The 22,914-nt window shown below is 63.4% G+C and overlaps 6 non-coding genes across 6 annotated transcripts; all 6 read left to right on the top strand.

Moving 5' to 3' along the window:
• Positions 1-3,484: 3,484 nt before the first annotated feature.
• LOC142875131 (5S ribosomal RNA) lies at positions 3,485-3,603 on the top strand. Its single transcript, XR_012922625.1, has one exon. It is a non-coding gene; the product is annotated as a 5S ribosomal RNA (ribosomal RNA).
• A 3,507-nt stretch (positions 3,604-7,110) lies between these two features.
• On the top strand, positions 7,111-7,229 carry LOC142875143 (5S ribosomal RNA). Its single transcript, XR_012922627.1, has one exon. It is a non-coding gene; the product is annotated as a 5S ribosomal RNA (ribosomal RNA).
• A 3,507-nt stretch (positions 7,230-10,736) lies between these two features.
• On the top strand, positions 10,737-10,855 carry LOC142875155 (5S ribosomal RNA). The gene has a single exon (XR_012922628.1). It is a non-coding gene; the product is annotated as a 5S ribosomal RNA (ribosomal RNA).
• Positions 10,856-14,362: 3,507 nt separating this feature from the next.
• On the top strand, positions 14,363-14,481 carry LOC142875167 (5S ribosomal RNA). Its single transcript, XR_012922629.1, has one exon. It is a non-coding gene; the product is annotated as a 5S ribosomal RNA (ribosomal RNA).
• A 3,494-nt stretch (positions 14,482-17,975) lies between these two features.
• LOC142875180 (5S ribosomal RNA) lies at positions 17,976-18,094 on the top strand. Its single transcript, XR_012922631.1, has one exon. It is a non-coding gene; the product is annotated as a 5S ribosomal RNA (ribosomal RNA).
• A 3,508-nt stretch (positions 18,095-21,602) lies between these two features.
• Positions 21,603-21,721, top strand: LOC142875192 (5S ribosomal RNA). Its single transcript, XR_012922633.1, has one exon. It is a non-coding gene; the product is annotated as a 5S ribosomal RNA (ribosomal RNA).
• Positions 21,722-22,914: the final 1,193 nt, after the last annotated feature.

A 22,914-nucleotide genomic window follows, 5' to 3' on the forward strand; every position in this document is an offset into this window, starting at 1 on the left:
TTGCCTCTTGTTCTGTCCCCTTTCTGGGAGCGAGGCGGCGGCCCGGGGTGGGGGTCACCCCCACCCTCAGCGCCCGCCGCGGTGCCTGGCGCCCCAGCCCGCACCGTGGGGCCTCCTCTTGTCCCAAGCCGCGACACCGCCGTCACGCGGCAGCATGCGTGGCTTCTGGACTGTCAGGTCTCAGACCAAAGGTCTGCTCTGTGGGAACCGACACGCTGGAGGAAACCTTGAGAGTCTGAGAGGGGAGGGAGTTCCAGAAGAAGGCCAGGATGTCATTTTGAGGGAGTATGTGACCAGAACTCGTCCCGTTGCTTTTGGGGTTCTATGGGCTACACGTAGGAATCTTTGGTGGTGGCACCTGATGTTGGGGGATCCGGAGTCACACCCAGACCTGCTCCACAGGCCTCCTTTTACTTTTCTCTTCGGATTCATTATTTTTAAAAAGTGTCTCTTATCTCTATGATTGCATTTTCTTTTCTCTCTCTTTTCAAGCAGATGATGGGAGTCCAAGTATTAAGGTGACATGTGTTGCCCGTGCCCCCCTCCCCCCTGTGTTGTTATTCATTTACCTCTGATGTTGTTGCAGCGTATTGTGGGGGTACCAATGTTAAGGTCGGGTACGTTGCCCTCTCCCAGCCTCCCCCCTCGGGTCAGAGCCTCAAGTGCGCCCATCCCCCAGTCGGTGCGCACCCACCCCATTCCTAATGGAGGTGTATGCCCATCCCCTCCCCCCACCCGCCCGACACCCACCCGATGAAGGTGATTCCTCTGTGTCCACTTAGGTGTCCATCGGTTCGTACCCATTTGCTGGTGAGCGCGAGCACGTGGTGCTCGTGTGTCCATTCTTGGGCTACCTGGCTTACTGGAACGGGTTCCAGCTCTGGCCAGGAGAACCACGAGAGGTGCCCTCTCACCGCTGCTCCTCCTAGCTGAATAGCACTCCGTGGTGTCCACGCGCCACATTTCATTTACGCACTCGTGGGTCGCTGGGCACTCGGGTCGCTTCCAGGTCTTTGCGATTGTGACTTGTGCCCTGACTCTAACCCTAACCCTTACCCAGCCCGTCTCCTCCTCGGCCCCTGCCTGACTGACTCCTTCCCGCCCGGCCTGTCACCTGTCACCGTCCTCTGCCCCTGCCTGACACGCTCCTCCCCGCCCGGGCCGTCACCGTCCTCGGCCCCTGCCTGACGGGGCTCCTCCGTCGCCTGGGCCTTCCAAGGGCTTGGTGTGGACGCTGGTTCCAGGACGCCCTCCCAGGAACCCGGTAGCAGGGCGGCCGCAGCGTCTCGCGCCACCCAACCGTCCGCCGGCCGGCGGCCGGCGCTAAGTGGCCTGCGGGGGACGTGCCCCCACTGTGGGGCGGGCGCCCAGCCTGGTGTCTTCTCTGAGGCCCCGTGGCTGCTTTTCCCCCCCGCAAGGGGAGAGCCGCGGAGGTGGGGACCGCCTCCTCGTGGGGACGTACACCCGGCTCTCCACGTCGGATTCCGGGGCTCTCTGTCCTGCCAGAAGGCCCAGCTGGCCTGCGGGTCCTTAGAGTGGCAAAAACATCCGAAAACTGAGATTGAGGGTCCGGTGGTTGTCTGCACTTTTGTGCTGGGCACCCCAGGGAGGCCCGGGGGCTGGCTGGACAACGCGGTCTGCTGGGCAGGGGGGGGAGTGTGGAGGAGCAACTGATGCCCTTTGCACTTTGGGTAGCAAGTGTCTGAGGTGTCTCTGAGCCCTGCGCCATGTCGGGGGGGTGGGGGTGGGAGGTCGGGGGGGTGGAGGAGCAGGAGGAGGAGGAGGAGGAGGTGGGAAGGGCCGTGGCCTGCAGTCGTGTTCCCGGGGTGGCTTCTTCCACAGGCTGCTTGGCCTGGGCTCCCTGCACCTGGGCCTTTGGAGGACTGGCCCTGTGCTTGCCAACGCTTCCCCTGCAGGGACCCAGAGCTGGGAGGTTGCACCTCTCAGCCCTGGGTCGGGCAGAGCCCCAGCGGGCCATGCCCACAACCTCTCTCAGCACGGGTCCCCCAGAAGGCTCCTTTGGGACCAGGATTCTCTTGCGGGTGACTCTTTAAGGTCTGGCCCCTGGATGGAGGGGCACCAGGAGTAGAGGAGCAGGAAGGGGAAGCGGGTGGCCATGCGAGGGGACACTTTCAGGCCAAGTCCCAGCTTCAGCCTGATCCTCCTGGGAACCCCGGGGTGTACGTCACACCTCCTGGTTGTCCCGCTCTGAGACAAGGAGCCGGGCTTTGCATTCCCCCAGCAGCCAGTCGTGGGCTGAGGACACCTGGGGCGTTGGGAACTCCCTGGCTTCTCCTTGGCTTAACATCTGGAGCTGCTTGTGAATCGTGCCGCCACACACACCCGAGTGCAGGTGTCTTCTGCACAGACTGCGGGCCTCGCTCTTCTGAATGCCGCTAGCTCGCCACCCACCCACGGGTGAACCTGGTCAGGGTACTTTCTCTCGGGGGCAGACTCTGATCCTGGCGGGCTACCGGTGTTTCTGTTTGCTCGTTTCTTTCTTCCATTTCGGGAAAGGCTTCTTTACTGGGTGTGGAAATCTCCTATGCCTTTCCTCGCCTATTCTGTCAGCTTTAAAATTCTCTTTCAGTTGCCACCCTCACAGATGGATTAGGAAACTCTTTCCGGTGCACTCATTAGTGAAATGACCTCAATGAAGCTGGAATCCAATATCTAATCGCCGATTTTTAGCGAGTCCACACGCCAGGGTGGTCGGGGTCCAATGCAGCCCCGGCCAGGCCCAGGCCCCTTGGACCGGGCCACAGGAGGACACAGAGGAGGGTCCCGGCCCCCACGGTCGCGTTGCCGGCAGTTCTCCAAGGGCTTGGGCGTTTTCCAGAGGTAGGAGATGGAGGGGACTGATTTCTTCAGCGCCCCACAAACCACGCCACCCCACCCATGGGACACATCCCTAGAGAGAGAGAGAGACGCCCCATACACTCGCTCCCCTCCCCCATGCGCAGTGCCCCAGCCCGGGCCCGGGGGAATAGGCGGCAGCCCACCCACAGGGTGGGGGGCGCAGCTGAAAGGGGTTGTCGGGGAGGGCGGCCCCTGCCTGGGGTCAAAGGGCGGGCGACCCGCGCGTGCGCAATCGGCGGCGGCGGCGGCGGTGGGGGCGGCCACGAGCTGGGGGTGGGGGGCGGGTAGGTGAAGGAGGCTGGAAGGTCTCCACCTTGGCGAGTCCAGCAGTGGAGGCGCATCTTGTGTGAGTGTGAGTGAGTGAGTGTGAGTGTGAGTGTGTGTGTGTGTGTGTGTGTGTGTGTGTATAGAGAGACAGCCCCCCACCCCGGCCCGCCGCTCCCTGCCCGCCCCGCCCCGCCCCGCCTGTCACCCCCGTCCCACGGAGCCCGCCGGACCCGGCCGGTGAACTCAACAGGCCCGGCCCGGCGCCGGTCAGCGCCGGCGCGGGGCCTGGGGCGGGAGGAGGCGGCGGGGAAGCGCAGAGAGGCTCGGCTTCTTGAGCGGGGCAGGGGCGCCCTCCGCCGTCTAGGGCCACACCACCCTGAACGCGCCCGATCTCGTCTGGTCTCGGAAGCTAAGCAGGGTCGGGCCTGGTTAGTACTTGGATGGGAGACCGCCTGGGAATACCGGGTGCCGTAGGCTTCTTCTTCTTTTTTTTTTTGTTTTGCCTCTTGTTCTGTCCCCTTTCTGGGAGCGAGGCGGCGGCCCGGGGTGGGGGTCACCCCCACCCTCAGCGCCCGCCGCGGTGCCTGGCGCCCCAGCCCGCACCGTGGGGCCTCCTCTTGTCCCAAGCCGCGACACCGCCGTCACGCGGCAGCATGCGTGGCTTCTGGACTGTCAGGTCTCAGACCAAAGGTCTGCTCTGTGGGAACCGACACGCTGGAGGAAACCTTGAGAGTCTGAGAGGGGAGGGAGTTCCAGAAGAAGGCCAGGATGTCATTTTGAGGGAGTATGTGACCAGAACTCGTCCCGTTGCTTTTGGGGTTCTATGGGCTACACGTAGGAATCTTTGGTGGTGGCACCTGATGTTGGGGGATCCGGAGTCACACCCAGACCTGCTCCACAGGCCTCCTTTTACTTTTCTCTTCGGATTCATTATTTTTAAAAAGTGTCTCTTATCTCTATGATTGCATTTTCTTTTCTCTCTCTTTTCAAGCAGATGATGGGAGTCCAAGTATTAAGGTGACATGTGTTGCCCGTGCCCCCCTCCCCCCTGTGTTCTTATTCATTTACCTCTGATGTTGTTGCAGCGTATTGTGGGGGTACCAATGTTAAGGTCGGGTACGTTGCCCTCTCCCAGCCTCCCCCCTCGGGTCAGAGCCTCAAGTGCGCCCATCCCCCAGTCGGTGCGCACCCACCCCATTCCTAATGGAGGTGTATGCCCATCCCCTCCCCCCACCCGCCCGACACCCACCCGATGAAGGTGATTCCTCTGTGTCCACTTAGGTGTCCATCGGTTCGTACCCATTTGCTGGTGAGCGCGAGCACGTGGTGCTCGTGTGTCCATTCTTGGGCTACCTGGCTTACTGGAACGGGTTCCAGCTCTGGCCAGGAGAACCACGAGAGGTGCCCTCTCACCGCTGCTCCTCCTAGCTGAATAGCACTCCGTGGTGTCCACGCGCCACATTTCATTTACGCACTCGTGGGTCGCTGGGCACTCGGGTCGCTTCCAGGTCTTTGCGATTGTGACTTGTGCCCTGACTCTAACCCTAACCCTTACCCAGCCCGTCTCCTCCTCGGCCCCTGCCTGACTGACTCCTTCCCGCCCGGCCTGTCACCTGTCACCGTCCTCTGCCCCTGCCTGACACGCTCCTCCCCGCCCGGGCCGTCACCGTCCTCGGCCCCTGCCTGACGGGGCTCCTCCGTCGCCTGGGCCTTCCAAGGGCTTGGTGTGGACGCTGGTTCCAGGACGCCCTCCCAGGAACCCGGTAGCAGGGCGGCCGCAGCGTCTCGCGCCACCCAACCGTCCGCCGGCCGGCGGCCGGCGCTAAGTGGCCTGCGGGGGACGTGCCCCCACTGTGGGGCGGGCGCCCAGCCTGGTGTCTTCTCTGAGGCCCCGTGGCTGCTTTTCCCCCCCGCAAGGGGAGAGCCGCGGAGGTGGGGACCGCCTCCTCGTGGGGACGTACACCCGGCTCTCCACGTCGGATTCCGGGGCTCTCTGTCCTGCCAGAAGGCCCAGCTGGCCTGCGGGTCCTTAGAGTGGCAAAAACATCCGAAAACTGAGATTGAGGGTCCGGTGGTTGTCTGCACTTTTGTGCTGGGCACCCCAGGGAGGCCCGGGGGCTGGCTGGACAACGCGGTCTGCTGGGCAGGGGGGGGGGGTGTGGAGGAGCAACTGATGCCCTTTGCACTTTGGGTAGCAAGTGTCTGAGGTGTCTCTGAGCCCTGCGCCATGTCGGGGGGGTGGGGGTGGGAGGTCGGGGGGGTGGAGGAGCAGGAGGAGGAGGAGGAGGAGGTGGGAAGGGCCGTGGCCTGCAGTCGTGTTCCCGGGGTGGCTTCTTCCACAGGCTGCTTGGCCTGGGCTCCCTGCACCTGGGCCTTTGGAGGACTGGCCCTGTGCTTGCCAACGCTTCCCCTGCAGGGACCCAGAGCTGGGAGGTTGCACCTCTCAGCCCTGGGTCGGGCAGAGCCCCAGCGGGCCATGCCCACAACCTCTCTCAGCACGGGTCCCCCAGAAGGCTCCTTTGGGACCAGGATTCTCTTGCGGGTGACTCTTTAAGGTCTGGCCCCTGGATGGAGGGGCACCAGGAGTAGAGGAGCAGGAAGGGGAAGCGGGTGGCCATGCGAGGGGACACTTTCAGGCCAAGTCCCAGCTTCAGCCTGATCCTCCTGGGAACCCCGGGGTGTACGTCACACCTCCTGGTTGTCCCGCTCTGAGACAAGGAGCCGGGCTTCGCATTCCCCCAGCAGCCAGTCGTGGGCTGAGGACACCTGGGGCGTTGGGAACTCCCTGGCTTCTCCTTGGCTTAACATCTGGAGCTGCTTGTGAATCGTGCCGCCACACACACCCGAGTGCAGGTGTCTTCTGCACAGACTGCGGGCCTCGCTCTTCTGAATGCCGCTAGCTCGCCACCCACCCACGGGTGAACCTGGTCAGGGTACTTTCTCTCGGGGGCAGACTCTGATCCTGGCGGGCTACCGGTGTTTCTGTTTGCTCGTTTCTTTCTTCCATTTCGGGAAAGGCTTCTTTACTGGGTGTGGAAATCTCCTATGCCTTTCCTCGCCTATTCTGTCAGCTTTAAAATTCTCTTTCAGTTGCCACCCTCACAGATGGATTAGGAAACTCTTTCCGGTGCACTCATTAGTGAAATGACCTCAATGAAGCTGGAATCCAATATCTAATCGCCGATTTTTAGCGAGTCCACACGCCAGGGTGGTCGGGGTCCAATGCAGCCCCGGCCAGGCCCAGGCCCCTTGGACCGGGCCACAGGAGGACACAGAGGAGGGTCCCGGCCCCCACGGTCGCGTTGCCGGCAGTTCTCCAAGGGCTTGGGCGTTTTCCAGAGGTAGGAGATGGAGGGGACTGATTTCTTCAGCGCCCCACAAACCACGCCACCCCACCCATGGGACACATCCCTAGAGAGAGAGAGAGACGCCCCATACACTCGCTCCCCTCCCCCATGCGCAGTGCCCCAGCCCGGGCCCGGGGGAATAGGCGGCAGCCCACCCACAGGGTGGGGGGCGCAGCTGAAAGGGGTTGTCGGGGAGGGCGGCCCCTGCCTGGGGTCAAAGGGCGGGCGACCCGCGCGTGCGCAATCGGCGGCGGCGGCGGCGGTGGGGGCGGCCACGAGCTGGGGGTGGGGGGCGGGTAGGTGAAGGAGGCTGGAAGGTCTCCACCTTGGCGAGTCCAGCAGTGGAGGCGCATCTTGTGTGAGTGTGAGTGAGTGAGTGTGAGTGTGAGTGTGTGTGTGTGTGTGTGTGTGTGTGTGTATAGAGAGACAGCCCCCCACCCCGGCCCGCCGCTCCCTGCCCGCCCCGCCCCGCCCCGCCTGTCACCCCCGTCCCACGGAGCCCGCCGGACCCGGCCGGTGAACTCAACAGGCCCGGCCCGGCGCCGGTCAGCGCCGGCGCGGGGCCTGGGGCGGGAGGAGGCGGCGGGGAAGCGCAGAGAGGCTCGGCTTCTTGAGCGGGGCAGGGGCGCCCTCCGCCGTCTAGGGCCACACCACCCTGAACGCGCCCGATCTCGTCTGGTCTCGGAAGCTAAGCAGGGTCGGGCCTGGTTAGTACTTGGATGGGAGACCGCCTGGGAATACCGGGTGCCGTAGGCTTCTTCTTCTTTTTTTTTTTGTTTTGCCTCTTGTTCTGTCCCCTTTCTGGGAGCGAGGCGGCGGCCCGGGGTGGGGGTCACCCCCACCCTCAGCGCCCGCCGCGGTGCCTGGCGCCCCAGCCCGCACCGTGGGGCCTCCTCTTGTCCCAAGCCGCGACACCGCCGTCACGCGGCAGCATGCGTGGCTTCTGGACTGTCAGGTCTCAGACCAAAGGTCTGCTCTGTGGGAACCGACACGCTGGAGGAAACCTTGAGAGTCTGAGAGGGGAGGGAGTTCCAGAAGAAGGCCAGGATGTCATTTTGAGGGAGTATGTGACCAGAACTCGTCCCGTTGCTTTTGGGGTTCTATGGGCTACACGTAGGAATCTTTGGTGGTGGCACCTGATGTTGGGGGATCCGGAGTCACACCCAGACCTGCTCCACAGGCCTCCTTTTACTTTTCTCTTCGGATTCATTATTTTTAAAAAGTGTCTCTTATCTCTATGATTGCATTTTCTTTTCTCTCTCTTTTCAAGCAGATGATGGGAGTCCAAGTATTAAGGTGACATGTGTTGCCCGTGCCCCCCTCCCCCCTGTGTTCTTATTCATTTACCTCTGATGTTGTTGCAGCGTATTGTGGGGGTACCAATGTTAAGGTCGGGTACGTTGCCCTCTCCCAGCCTCCCCCCTCGGGTCAGAGCCTCAAGTGCGCCCATCCCCCAGTCGGTGCGCACCCACCCCATTCCTAATGGAGGTGTATGCCCATCCCCTCCCCCCACCCGCCCGACACCCACCCGATGAAGGTGATTCCTCTGTGTCCACTTAGGTGTCCATCGGTTCGTACCCATTTGCTGGTGAGCGCGAGCACGTGGTGCTCGTGTGTCCATTCTTGGGCTACCTGGCTTACTGGAACGGGTTCCAGCTCTGGCCAGGAGAACCACGAGAGGTGCCCTCTCACCGCTGCTCCTCCTAGCTGAATAGCACTCCGTGGTGTCCACGCGCCACATTTCATTTACGCACTCGTGGGTCGCTGGGCACTCGGGTCGCTTCCAGGTCTTTGCGATTGTGACTTGTGCCCTGACTCTAACCCTAACCCTTACCCAGCCCGTCTCCTCCTCGGCCCCTGCCTGACTGACTCCTTCCCGCCCGGCCTGTCACCTGTCACCGTCCTCTGCCCCTGCCTGACACGCTCCTCCCCGCCCGGGCCGTCACCGTCCTCGGCCCCTGCCTGACGGGGCTCCTCCGTCGCCTGGGCCTTCCAAGGGCTTGGTGTGGACGCTGGTTCCAGGACGCCCTCCCAGGAACCCGGTAGCAGGGCGGCCGCAGCGTCTCGCGCCACCCAACCGTCCGCCGGCCGGCGGCCGGCGCTAAGTGGCCTGCGGGGGACGTGCCCCCACTGTGGGGCGGGCGCCCAGCCTGGTGTCTTCTCTGAGGCCCCGTGGCTGCTTTTCCCCCCCGCAAGGGGAGAGCCGCGGAGGTGGGGACCGCCTCCTCGTGGGGACGTACACCCGGCTCTCCACGTCGGATTCCGGGGCTCTCTGTCCTGCCAGAAGGCCCAGCTGGCCTGCGGGTCCTTAGAGTGGCAAAAACATCCGAAAACTGAGATTGAGGGTCCGGTGGTTGTCTGCACTTTTGTGCTGGGCACCCCAGGGAGGCCCGGGGGCTGGCTGGACAACGCGGTCTGCTGGGCAGGGGGGGGGGGTGTGGAGGAGCAACTGATGCCCTTTGCACTTTGGGTAGCAAGTGTCTGAGGTGTCTCTGAGCCCTGCGCCATGTCGGGGGGGTGGGGGTGGGAGGTCGGGGGGGTGGAGGAGCAGGAGGAGGAGGAGGAGGAGGTGGGAAGGGCCGTGGCCTGCAGTCGTGTTCCCGGGGTGGCTTCTTCCACAGGCTGCTTGGCCTGGGCTCCCTGCACCTGGGCCTTTGGAGGACTGGCCCTGTGCTTGCCAACGCTTCCCCTGCAGGGACCCAGAGCTGGGAGGTTGCACCTCTCAGCCCTGGGTCGGGCAGAGCCCCAGCGGGCCATGCCCACAACCTCTCTCAGCACGGGTCCCCCAGAAGGCTCCTTTGGGACCAGGATTCTCTTGCGGGTGACTCTTTAAGGTCTGGCCCCTGGATGGAGGGGCACCAGGAGTAGAGGAGCAGGAAGGGGAAGCGGGTGGCCATGCGAGGGGACACTTTCAGGCCAAGTCCCAGCTTCAGCCTGATCCTCCTGGGAACCCCGGGGTGTACGTCACACCTCCTGGTTGTCCCGCTCTGAGACAAGGAGCCGGGCTTCGCATTCCCCCAGCAGCCAGTCGTGGGCTGAGGACACCTGGGGCGTTGGGAACTCCCTGGCTTCTCCTTGGCTTAACATCTGGAGCTGCTTGTGAATCGTGCCGCCACACACACCCGAGTGCAGGTGTCTTCTGCACAGACTGCGGGCCTCGCTCTTCTGAATGCCGCTAGCTCGCCACCCACCCACGGGTGAACCTGGTCAGGGTACTTTCTCTCGGGGGCAGACTCTGATCCTGGCGGGCTACCGGTGTTTCTGTTTGCTCGTTTCTTTCTTCCATTTCGGGAAAGGCTTCTTTACTGGGTGTGGAAATCTCCTATGCCTTTCCTCGCCTATTCTGTCAGCTTTAAAATTCTCTTTCAGTTGCCACCCTCACAGATGGATTAGGAAACTCTTTCCGGTGCACTCATTAGTGAAATGACCTCAATGAAGCTGGAATCCAATATCTAATCGCCGATTTTTAGCGAGTCCACACGCCAGGGTGGTCGGGGTCCAATGCAGCCCCGGCCAGGCCCAGGCCCCTTGGACCGGGCCACAGGAGGACACAGAGGAGGGTCCCGGCCCCCACGGTCGCGTTGCCGGCAGTTCTCCAAGGGCTTGGGCGTTTTCCAGAGGTAGGAGATGGAGGGGACTGATTTCTTCAGCGCCCCACAAACCACGCCACCCCACCCATGGGACACATCCCTAGAGAGAGAGAGAGACGCCCCATACACTCGCTCCCCTCCCCCATGCGCAGTGCCCCAGCCCGGGCCCGGGGGAATAGGCGGCAGCCCACCCACAGGGTGGGGGGCGCAGCTGAAAGGGGTTGTCGGGGAGGGCGGCCCCTGCCTGGGGTCAAAGGGCGGGCGACCCGCGCGTGCGCAATCGGCGGCGGCGGCGGCGGTGGGGGCGGCCACGAGCTGGGGGTGGGGGGCGGGTAGGTGAAGGAGGCTGGAAGGTCTCCACCTTGGCGAGTCCAGCAGTGGAGGCGCATCTTGTGTGAGTGTGAGTGAGTGAGTGTGAGTGTGAGTGTGTGTGTGTGTGTGTGTGTGTGTGTGTATAGAGAGACAGCCCCCCACCCCGGCCCGCCGCTCCCTGCCCGCCCCGCCCCGCCCCGCCTGTCACCCCCGTCCCACGGAGCCCGCCGGACCCGGCCGGTGAACTCAACAGGCCCGGCCCGGCGCCGGTCAGCGCCGGCGCGGGGCCTGGGGCGGGAGGAGGCGGCGGGGAAGCGCAGAGAGGCTCGGCTTCTTGAGCGGGGCAGGGGCGCCCTCCGCCGTCTAGGGCCACACCACCCTGAACGCGCCCGATCTCGTCTGGTCTCGGAAGCTAAGCAGGGTCGGGCCTGGTTAGTACTTGGATGGGAGACCGCCTGGGAATACCGGGTGCCGTAGGCTTCTTCTTCTTTTTTTTTTTGTTTTGCCTCTTGTTCTGTCCCCTTTCTGGGAGCGAGGCGGCGGCCCGGGGTGGGGGTCACCCCCACCCTCAGCGCCCGCCGCGGTGCCTGGCGCCCCAGCCCGCACCGTGGGGCCTCCTCTTGTCCCAAGCCGCGACACCGCCGTCACGCGGCAGCATGCGTGGCTTCTGGACTGTCAGGTCTCAGACCAAAGGTCTGCTCTGTGGGAACCGACACGCTGGAGGAAACCTTGAGAGTCTGAGAGGGGAGGGAGTTCCAGAAGAAGGCCAGGATGTCATTTTGAGGGAGTATGTGACCAGAACTCGTCCCGTTGCTTTTGGGGTTCTATGGGCTACACGTAGGAATCTTTGGTGGTGGCACCTGATGTTGGGGGATCCGGAGTCACACCCAGACCTGCTCCACAGGCCTCCTTTTACTTTTCTCTTCGGATTCATTATTTTTAAAAAGTGTCTCTTATCTCTATGATTGCATTTTCTTTTCTCTCTCTTTTCAAGCAGATGATGGGAGTCCAAGTATTAAGGTGACATGTGTTGCCCGTGCCCCCCTCCCCCCTGTGTTCTTATTCATTTACCTCTGATGTTGTTGCAGCGTATTGTGGGGGTACCAATGTTAAGGTCGGGTACGTTGCCCTCTCCCAGCCTCCCCCCTCGGGTCAGAGCCTCAAGTGCGCCCATCCCCCAGTCGGTGCGCACCCACCCCATTCCTAATGGAGGTGTATGCCCATCCCCTCCCCCCACCCGCCCGACACCCACCCGATGAAGGTGATTCCTCTGTGTCCACTTAGGTGTCCATCGGTTCGTACCCATTTGCTGGTGAGCGCGAGCACGTGGTGCTCGTGTGTCCATTCTTGGGCTACCTGGCTTACTGGAACGGGTTCCAGCTCTGGCCAGGAGAACCACGAGAGGTGCCCTCTCACCGCTGCTCCTCCTAGCTGAATAGCACTCCGTGGTGTCCACGCGCCACATTTCATTTACGCACTCGTGGGTCGCTGGGCACTCGGGTCGCTTCCAGGTCTTTGCGATTGTGACTTGTGCCCTGACTCTAACCCTAACCCTTACCCAGCCCGTCTCCTCCTCGGCCCCTGCCTGACTGACTCCTTCCCGCCCGGCCTGTCACCTGTCACCGTCCTCTGCCCCTGCCTGACACGCTCCTCCCCGCCCGGGCCGTCACCGTCCTCGGCCCCTGCCTGACGGGGCTCCTCCGTCGCCTGGGCCTTCCAAGGGCTTGGTGTGGACGCTGGTTCCAGGACGCCCTCCCAGGAACCCGGTAGCAGGGCGGCCGCAGCGTCTCGCGCCACCCAACCGTCCGCCGGCCGGCGGCCGGCGCTAAGTGGCCTGCGGGGGACGTGCCCCCACTGTGGGGCGGGCGCCCAGCCTGGTGTCTTCTCTGAGGCCCCGTGGCTGCTTTTCCCCCCCGCAAGGGGAGAGCCGCGGAGGTGGGGACCGCCTCCTCGTGGGGACGTACACCCGGCTCTCCACGTCGGATTCCGGGGCTCTCTGTCCTGCCAGAAGGCCCAGCTGGCCTGCGGGTCCTTAGAGTGGCAAAAACATCCGAAAACTGAGATTGAGGGTCCGGTGGTTGTCTGCACTTTTGTGCTGGGCACCCCAGGGAGGCCCGGGGGCTGGCTGGACAACGCGGTCTGCTGGGCAGGGGGGGGGGGTGTGGAGGAGCAACTGATGCCCTTTGCACTTTGGGTAGCAAGTGTCTGAGGTGTCTCTGAGCCCTGCGCCATGTCGGGGGGGTGGGGGTGGGAGGTCGGGGGGGTGGAGGAGCAGGAGGAGGAGGAGGAGGAGGTGGGAAGGGCCGTGGCCTGCAGTCGTGTTCCCGGGGTGGCTTCTTCCACAGGCTGCTTGGCCTGGGCTCCCTGCACCTGGGCCTTTGGAGGACTGGCCCTGTGCTTGCCAACGCTTCCCCTGCAGGGACCCAGAGCTGGGAGGTTGCACCTCTCAGCCCTGGGTCGGGCAGAGCCCCAGCGGGCCATGCCCACAACCTCTCTCAGCACGGGTCCCCCAGAAGGCTCCTTTGGGACCAGGATTCTCTTGCGGGTGACTCTTTAAGGTCTGGCCCCTGGATGGAGGGGCACCAGGAGTAGAGGAGCAGGAAGGGGAAGCGGGTGGCCATGCGAGGGGACACTTTCAGGCCAAGTCCCAGCTTCAGCCTGATCCTCCTGGGAACCCCGGGGTGTACGTCACACCTCCTGGTTGTCCCGCTCTGAGACAAGGAGCCGGGCTTCGCATTCCCCCAGCAGCCAGTCGTGGGCTGAGGACACCTGGGGCGTTGGGAACTCCCTGGCTTCTCCTTGGCTTAACATCTGGAGCTGCTTGTGAATCGTGCCGCCACACACACCCGAGTGCAGGTGTCTTCTGCACAGACTGCGGGCCTCGCTCTTCTGAATGCCGCTAGCTCGCCACCCACCCACGGGTGAACCTGGTCAGGGTACTTTCTCTCGGGGGCAGACTCTGATCCTGGCGGGCTACCGGTGTTTCTGTTTGCTCGTTTCTTTCTTCCATTTCGGGAAAGGCTTCTTTACTGGGTGTGGAAATCTCCTATGCCTTTCCTCGCCTATTCTGTCAGCTTTAAAATTCTCTTTCAGTTGCCACCCTCACAGATGGATTAGGAAACTCTTTCCGGTGCACTCATTAGTGAAATGACCTCAATGAAGCTGGAATCCAATATCTAATCGCCGATTTTTAGCGAGTCCACACGCCAGGGTGGTCGGGGTCCAATGCAGCCCCGGCCAGGCCCAGGCCCCTTGGACCGGGCCACAGGAGGACACAGAGGAGGGTCCCGGCCCCCACGGTCGCGTTGCCGGCAGTTCTCCAAGGGCTTGGGCGTTTTCCAGAGGTAGGAGATGGAGGGGACTGATTTCTTCAGCGCCCCACAAACCACGCCACCCCACCCATGGGACACATCCCTAGAGAGAGAGAGAGACGCCCCATACACTCGCTCCCCTCCCCCATGCGCAGTGCCCCAGCCCGGGCCCGGGGGAATAGGCGGCAGCCCACCCACAGGGTGGGGGGCGCAGCTGAAAGGGGTTGTCGGGGAGGGCGGCCCCTGCCTGGGGTCAAAGGGCGGGCGACCCGCGCGTGCGCAATCGGCGGCGGCGGCGGCGGTGGGGGCGGCCACGAGCTGGGGGTGGGGGGCGGGTAGGTGAAGGAGGCTGGAAGGTCTCCACCTTGGCGAGTCCAGCAGTGGAGGCGCATCTTGTGTGAGTGTGAGTGAGTGAGTGTGAGTGTGAGTGTGTGTGTGTGTGTGTGTGTGTGTGTGTATAGAGAGACAGCCCCCCACCCCGGCCCGCCGCTCCCTGCCCGCCCCGCCCCGCCCCGCCTGTCACCCCCGTCCCACGGAGCCCGCCGGACCCGGCCGGTGAACTCAACAGGCCCGGCCCGGCGCCGGTCAGCGCCGGCGCGGGGCCTGGGGCGGGAGGAGGCGGCGGGGAAGCGCAGAGAGGCTCGGCTTCTTGAGCGGGGCAGGGGCGCCCTCCGCCGTCTAGGGCCACACCACCCTGAACGCGCCCGATCTCGTCTGGTCTCGGAAGCTAAGCAGGGTCGGGCCTGGTTAGTACTTGGATGGGAGACCGCCTGGGAATACCGGGTGCCGTAGGCTTCTTCTTCTTTTTTTTTTTGTTTTGCCTCTTGTTCTGTCCCCTTTCTGGGAGCGAGGCGGCGGCCCGGGGTGGGGGTCACCCCCACCCTCAGCGCCCGCCGCGGTGCCTGGCGCCCCAGCCCGCACCGTGGGGCCTCCTCTTGTCCCAAGCCGCGACACCGCCGTCACGCGGCAGCATGCGTGGCTTCTGGACTGTCAGGTCTCAGACCAAAGGTCTGCTCTGTGGGAACCGACACGCTGGAGGAAACCTTGAGAGTCTGAGAGGGGAGGGAGTTCCAGAAGAAGGCCAGGATGTCATTTTGAGGGAGTATGTGACCAGAACTCGTCCCGTTGCTTTTGGGGTTCTATGGGCTACACGTAGGAATCTTTGGTGGTGGCACCTGATGTTGGGGGATCCGGAGTCACACCCAGACCTGCTCCACAGGCCTCCTTTTACTTTTCTCTTCGGATTCATTATTTTTAAAAAGTGTCTCTTATCTCTATGATTGCATTTTCTTTTCTCTCTCTTTTCAAGCAGATGATGGGAGTCCAAGTATTAAGGTGACATGTGTTGCCCGTGCCCCCCTCCCCCCTGTGTTCTTATTCATTTACCTCTGATGTTGTTGCAGCGTATTGTGGGGGTACCAATGTTAAGGTCGGGTACGTTGCCCTCTCCCAGCCTCCCCCCTCGGGTCAGAGCCTCAAGTGCGCCCATCCCCCAGTCGGTGCGCACCCACCCCATTCCTAATGGAGGTGTATGCCCATCCCCTCCCCCCACCCGCCCGACACCCACCCGATGAAGGTGATTCCTCTGTGTCCACTTAGGTGTCCATCGGTTCGTACCCATTTGCTGGTGAGCGCGAGCACGTGGTGCTCGTGTGTCCATTCTTGGGCTACCTGGCTTACTGGAACGGGTTCCAGCTCTGGCCAGGAGAACCACGAGAGGTGCCCTCTCACCGCTGCTCCTCCTAGCTGAATAGCACTCCGTGGTGTCCACGCGCCACATTTCATTTACGCACTCGTGGGTCGCTGGGCACTCGGGTCGCTTCCAGGTCTTTGCGATTGTGACTTGTGCCCTGACTCTAACCCTAACCCTTACCCAGCCCGTCTCCTCCTCGGCCCCTGCCTGACTGACTCCTTCCCGCCCGGCCTGTCACCTGTCACCGTCCTCTGCCCCTGCCTGACACGCTCCTCCCCGCCCGGGCCGTCACCGTCCTCGGCCCCTGCCTGACGGGGCTCCTCCGTCGCCTGGGCCTTCCAAGGGCTTGGTGTGGACGCTGGTTCCAGGACGCCCTCCCAGGAACCCGGTAGCAGGGCGGCCGCAGCGTCTCGCGCCACCCAACCGTCCGCCGGCCGGCGGCCGGCGCTAAGTGGCCTGCGGGGGACGTGCCCCCACTGTGGGGCGGGCGCCCAGCCTGGTGTCTTCTCTGAGGCCCCGTGGCTGCTTTTCCCCCCCGCAAGGGGAGAGCCGCGGAGGTGGGGACCGCCTCCTCGTGGGGACGTACACCCGGCTCTCCACGTCGGATTCCGGGGCTCTCTGTCCTGCCAGAAGGCCCAGCTGGCCTGCGGGTCCTTAGAGTGGCAAAAACATCCGAAAACTGAGATTGAGGGTCCGGTGGTTGTCTGCACTTTTGTGCTGGGCACCCCAGGGAGGCCCGGGGGCTGGCTGGACAACGCGGTCTGCTGGGCAGGGGGGGGGGGTGTGGAGGAGCAACTGATGCCCTTTGCACTTTGGGTAGCAAGTGTCTGAGGTGTCTCTGAGCCCTGCGCCATGTCGGGGGGGTGGGGGTGGGAGGTCGGGGGGGTGGAGGAGCAGGAGGAGGAGGAGGAGGAGGTGGGAAGGGCCGTGGCCTGCAGTCGTGTTCCCGGGGTGGCTTCTTCCACAGGCTGCTTGGCCTGGGCTCCCTGCACCTGGGCCTTTGGAGGACTGGCCCTGTGCTTGCCAACGCTTCCCCTGCAGGGACCCAGAGCTGGGAGGTTGCACCTCTCAGCCCTGGGTCGGGCAGAGCCCCAGCGGGCCATGCCCACAACCTCTCTCAGCACGGGTCCCCCAGAAGGCTCCTTTGGGACCAGGATTCTCTTGCGGGTGACTCTTTAAGGTCTGGCCCCTGGATGGAGGGGCACCAGGAGTAGAGGAGCAGGAAGGGGAAGCGGGTGGCCATGCGAGGGGACACTTTCAGGCCAAGTCCCAGCTTCAGCCTGATCCTCCTGGGAACCCCGGGGTGTACGTCACACCTCCTGGTTGTCCCGCTCTGAGACAAGGAGCCGGGCTTCGCATTCCCCCAGCAGCCAGTCGTGGGCTGAGGACACCTGGGGCGTTGGGAACTCCCTGGCTTCTCCTTGGCTTAACATCTGGAGCTGCTTGTGAATCGTGCCGCCACACACACCCGAGTGCAGGTGTCTTCTGCACAGACTGCGGGCCTCGCTCTTCTGAATGCCGCTAGCTCGCCACCCACCCACGGGTGAACCTGGTCAGGGTACTTTCTCTCGGGGGCAGACTCTGATCCGGGCGGGCTACCGGTGTTTCTGTTTGCTCGTTTCTTTCTTCCATTTCGGGAAAGGCTTCCTTACTGGGTGTGGAAATCTCCTATGCCTTTCCTCGCCTATTCTGTCAGCTTTAAAATTCTCTTTCAGTTGCCACCCTCACAGATGGATTAGGAAACTCTTTCCGGTGCACTCATTAGTGAAATGACCTCAATGAAGCTGGAATCCAATATCTAATCGCCGATTTTTAGCGAGTCCACACGCCAGGGAGGTCGGGGTCCAATGCAGCCCCGGCCAGGCCCAGGCCCCTTGGACCGGGCCACAGGAGGACACAGAGGAGGGTCCCGGCCCCCACGGTCGCGTTGCCGGCAGTTCTCCAAGGGCTTGGGCGTTTTCCAGAGGTAGGAGATGGAGGGGACTGATTTCTTCAGCGCCCCACAAACCACGCCACCCCACCCATGGGACACATCCCTAGAGAGAGAGAGAGACGCCCCATACACTCGCTCCCCTCCCCCATGCGCAGTGCCCCAGCCCGGGCCCGGGGTGAATAGGCGGCAGCCCACCCACAGGGTGGGGGGCGCAGCTGAAAGGGGTTGTCGGGGAGGGCGGCCCCTGCCTGGGGTCAAAGGGCGGGCGACCCGCGCGTGCGCAATCGGCGGCGGCGGCGGCGGTGGGGGCGGCCACGAGCTGGGGGTGGGGGGCGGGTAGGTGAAGGAGGCTGGAAGGTCTCCACCTTGGCGAGTCCAGCAGTGGAGGCGCATCTTGTGTGAGTGTGAGTGTGAGTGTGTGTGTGTGTGTGTGTGTGTGTGTGTATAGAGAGACAGCCCCCCACCCCGGCCCGCCGCTCCCTGCCCGCCCCGCCCCGCCCCGCCTGTCACCCCCGTCCCACGGAGCCCGCCGGACCCAGCCGGTGAACTCAACAGGCCCGGCCCGGCGCCGGTCAGCGCCGGCGCGGGGCCTGGGGCGGGAGGAGGCGGCGGGGAAGCGCAGAGAGGCTCGGCTTCTTGAGCGGGGCAGGGGCGCCCTCCGCCGTCTAGGGCCACACCACCCTGAACGCGCCCGATCTCGTCTGGTCTCGGAAGCTAAGCAGGGTCGGGCCTGGTTAGTACTTGGATGGGAGACCGCCTGGGAATACCGGGTGCCGTAGGCTTCTTCTTTTTTTTTTTTTTGTTTTGCCTCTTGTTCTGTCCCCTTTCTGGGAGCGAGGCGGCGGCCCGGGGTGGGGGTCACCCCCACCCTCAGCGCCCGCCGCGGTGCCTGGCGCCCCAGCCCGCACCGTGGGGCCTCCTCTTGTCCCAAGCCGCGACACCGCCGTCACGCGGCAGCATGCGTGGCTTCTGGACTGTCAGGTCTCAGACCAAAGGTCTGCTCTGTGGGAACCGACACGCTGGAGGAAACCTTGAGAGTCTGAGAGGGGAGGGAGTTCCAGAAGAAGGCCAGGATGTCATTTTGAGGGAGTATGTGACCAGAACTCGTCCCGTTGCTTTTGGGGTTCTATGGGCTACACGTAGGAATCTTTGGTGGTGGCACCTGATGTTGGGGGATCCGGAGTCACACCCAGACCTGCTCCACAGGCCTCCTTTTACTTTTCTCTTCGGATTCATTATTTTTAAAAAGTGTCTCTTATCTCTATGATTGCATTTTCTTTTCTCTCTCTTTTCAAGCAGATGATGGGAGTCCAAGTATTAAGGTGACATGTGTTGCCCGTGCCCCCCTCCCCCCTGTGTTCTTATTCATTTACCTCTGATGTTGTTGCAGCGTATTGTGGGGGTACCAATGTTAAGGTCGGGTACGTTGCCCTCTCCCAGCCTCCCCCCTCGGGTCAGAGCCTCAAGTGCGCCCATCCCCCAGTCGGTGCGCACCCACCCCATTCCTAATGGAGGTGTATGCCCATCCCCTCCCCCCACCCGCCCGACACCCACCCGATGAAGGTGATTCCTCTGTGTCCACTTAGGTGTCCATCGGTTCGTACCCATTTGCTGGTGAGCGCGAGCACGTGGTGCTCGTGTGTCCATTCTTGGGCTACCTGGCTTACTGGAACGGGTTCCAGCTCTGGCCAGGAGAACCACGAGAGGTGCCCTCTCACCGCTGCTCCTCCTAGCTGAATAGCACTCCGTGGTGTCCACGCGCCACATTTCATTTACGCACTCGTGGGTCGCTGGGCACTCGGGTCGCTTCCAGGTCTTTGCGATTGTGACTTGTGCCCTGACTCTAACCCTAACCCTTACCCAGCCCGTCTCCTCCTCGGCCCCTGCCTGACTGACTCCTTCCCGCCCGGCCTGTCACCTGTCACCGTCCTCTGCCCCTGCCTGACACGCTCCTCCCCGCCCGGGCCGTCACCGTCCTCGGCCCCTGCCTGACGGGGCTCCTCCGTCGCCTGGGCCTTCCAAGGGCTTGGTGTGGACGCTGGTTCCAGGACGCCCTCCCAGGAACCCGGTAGCAGGGCGGCCGCAGCGTCTCGCGCCACCCAACCGTCCGCCGGCCGGCGGCCGGCGCTAAGTGGCCTGCGGGGGACGTGCCCCCACTGTGGGGCGGGCGCCCAGCCTGGTGTCTTCTCTGAGGCCCCGTGGCTGCTTTTCCCCCCCGCAAGGGGAGAGCCGCGGAGGTGGGGACCGCCTCCTCGTGGGGACGTACACCCGGCTCTCCACGTCGGATTCCGGGGCTCTCTGTCCTGCCAGAAGGCCCAGCTGGCCTGCGGGTCCTTAGAGTGGCAAAAACATCCGAAAACTGAGATTGAGGGTCCGGTGGTTGTCTGCACTTTTGTGCTGGGCACCCCAGGGAGGCCCGGGGGCTGGCTGGACAACGCGGTCTGCTGGGCGGGGGGGGGGTGTGGAGGAGCAACTGATGCCCTTTGCACTTTGGGTAGCAAGTGTCTGAGGTGTCTCTGAGCCCTGCGCCATGTCGGGGGGGTGGGGGTGGGAGGTCGGGGGGTGGAGGAGCAGGAGGAGGAGGAGGAGGAGGTGGGAAGGGCCGTGGCCTGCAGTCGTGTTCCCGGGGTGGCTTCTTCCACAGGCTGCTTGGCCTGGGCTCCCTGCACCTGGGCCTTTGGAGGACTGGCCCTGTGCTTGCCAACGCTTCCCCTGCAGGGACCCAGAGCTGGGAGGTTGCACCTCTCAGCCCTGGGTCGGGCAGAGCCCCAGCGGGCCATGCCCACAACCTCTCTCAGCACGGGTCCCCCAGAAGGCTCCTTTGGGACCAGGATTCTCTTGCGGGTGACTCTTTAAGGTCTGGCCCCTGGATGGAGGGGCACCAGGAGTAGAGGAGCAGGAAGGGGAAGCGGGTGGCCATGCGAGGGGACACTTTCAGGCCAAGTCCCAGCTTCAGCCTGATCCTCCTGGGAACCCCGGGGTGTACGTCACACCTCCTGGTTGTCCCGCTCTGAGACAAGGAGCCGGGCTTCGCATTCCCCCAGCAGCCAGTCGTGGGCTGAGGACACCTGGGGCGTTGGGAACTCCCTGGCTTCTCCTTGGCTTAACATCTGGAGCTGCTTGTGAATCGTGCCGCCACACACACCCGAGTGCAGGTGTCTTCTGCACAGACTGCGGGCCTCGCTCTTCTGAATGCCGCTAGCTCGCCACCCACCCACGGGTGAACCTGGTCAGGGTACTTTCTCTCGGGGGCAGACTCTGATCCTGGCGGGCTACCGGTGTTTCTGTTTGCTCGTTTCTTTCTTCCATTTCGGGAAAGGCTTCCTTACTGGGTGTGGAAATCTCCTATGCCTTTCCTCGCCTATTCTGTCAGCTTTAAAATTCTCTTTCAGTTGCCACCCTCACAGATGGATTAGGAAACTCTTTCCGGTGCACTCATTAGTGAAATGACCTCAATGAAGCTGGAATCCAATATCTAATCGCCGATTTTTAGCGAGTCCACACGCCAGGGTGGTCGGGGTCCAATGCAGCCCCGGCCAGGCCCAGGCCCCTTGGACCGGGCCACAGGAGGACACAGAGGAGGGTCCCGGCCCCCACGGTCGCGTTGCCGGCAGTTCTCCAAGGGCTTGGGCGTTTTCCAGAGGTAGGAGATGGAGGGGACTGATTTCTTCAGCGCCCCACAAACCACGCCACCCCACCCATGGGACACATCCCTAGAGAGAGAGAGAGACGCCCCATACACTCGCTCCCCTCCCCCATGCGCAGTGCCCCAGCCCGGGCCCGGGGTGAATAGGCGGCAGCCCACCCACAGGGTGGGGGGCGCAGCTGAAAGGGGTTGTCGGGGAGGGCGGCCCCTGCCTGGGGTCAAAGGGCGGGCGACCCGCGCGTGCGCAATCGGCGGCGGCGGCGGCGGCGGCGGGGGCGGCCACGAGCTGGGGGTGGGGGGCGGGTAGGTGAAGGAGGCTGGAAGGTCTCCACCTTGGCGAGTCCAGCAGTGGAGGCGCATCTTGTGTGAGTGTGAGTGAGTGAGTGTGAGTGTGAGTGTGTGTGTGTGTGTGTGTGTGTGTGTGTATAGAGAGACAGCCCCCCACCCCGGCCCGCCGCTCCCTGCCCGCCCCGCCCCGCCCCGCCTGTCACCCCCGTCCCACGGAGCCCGCCGGACCCGGCCGGTGAACTCAACAGGCCCGGCCCGGCGCCGGTCAGCGCCGGCGCGGGGCCTGGGGCGGGAGGAGGCGGCGGGGAAGCACAGAGAGGCTCGGCTTCTTGAGCGGGGCAGGGGCGCCCTCCGCCGTCTAGGGCCACACCACCCTGAACGCGCCCGATCTCGTCTGGTCTCGGAAGCTAAGCAGGGTCGGGCCTGGTTAGTACTTGGATGGGAGACCGCCTGGGAATACCGGGTGCCGTAGGCTTCTTCTTCTTTTTTTTTTTGTTTTGCCTCTTGTTCTGTCCCCTTTCTGGGAGCGAGGCGGCGGCCCGGGGTGGGGGTCACCCCCACCCTCAGCGCCCGCCGCGGTGCCTGGCGCCCCAGCCCGCACCGTGGGGCCTCCTCTTGTCCCAAGCCGCGACACCGCCGTCACGCGGCAGCATGCGTGGCTTCTGGACTGTCAGGTCTCAGACCAAAGGTCTGCTCTGTGGGAACCGACACGCTGGAGGAAACCTTGAGAGTCTGAGAGGGGAGGGAGTTCCAGAAGAAGGCCAGGATGTCATTTTGAGGGAGTATGTGACCAGAACTCGTCCCGTTGCTTTTGGGGTTCTATGGGCTACACGTAGGAATCTTTGGTGGTGGCACCTGATGTTGGGGGATCCGGAGTCACACCCAGACCTGCTCCACAGGCCTCCTTTTACTTTTCTCTTCGGATTCATTATTTTTAAAAAGTGTCTCTTATCTCTATGATTGCATTTTCTTTTCTCTCTCTTTTCAAGCAGATGATGGGAGTCCAAGTATTAAGGTGACATGTGTTGCCCGTGCCCCCCTCCCCCCTGTGTTCTTATTCATTTACCTCTGATGTTGTTGCAGCGTATTGTGGGGGTACCAATGTTAAGGTCGGGTACGTTGCCCTCTCCCAGCCTCCCCCCTCGGGTCAGAGCCTCAAGTGCGCCCATCCCCCAGTCGGTGCGCACCCACCCCATTCCTAATGGAGGTGTATGCCCATCCCCTCCCCCCACCCGCCCGACACCCACCCGATGAAGGTGATTCCTCTGTGTCCACTTAGGTGTCCATCGGTTCGTACCCATTTGCTGGTGAGCGCGAGCACGTGGTGCTCGTGTGTCCATTCTTGGGCTACCTGGCTTACTGGAACGGGTTCCAGCTCTGGCCAGGAGAACCACGAGAGGTGCCCTCTCACCGCTGCTCCTCCTAGCTGAATAGCACTCCGTGGTGTCCACGCGCCACATTTCATTTACGCACTCGTGGGTCGCTGGGCACTCGGGTCGCTTCCAGGTCTTTGCGATTGTGACTTGTGCCCTGACTCTAACCCTAACCCTTACCCAGCCCGTCTCCTCCTCGGCCCCTGCCTGACTGACTCCTTCCCGCCCGGCCTGTCACCTGTCACCGTCCTCTGCCCCTGCCTGACACGCTCCTCCCCGCCCGGGCCGTCACCGT

Source organism: Microcebus murinus, chromosome 13 (assembly GCF_040939455.1).
Source record: "Microcebus murinus isolate Inina chromosome 13, M.murinus_Inina_mat1.0, whole genome shotgun sequence".
Taxonomy (NCBI): domain Eukaryota; kingdom Metazoa; phylum Chordata; class Mammalia; order Primates; family Cheirogaleidae; genus Microcebus; species Microcebus murinus.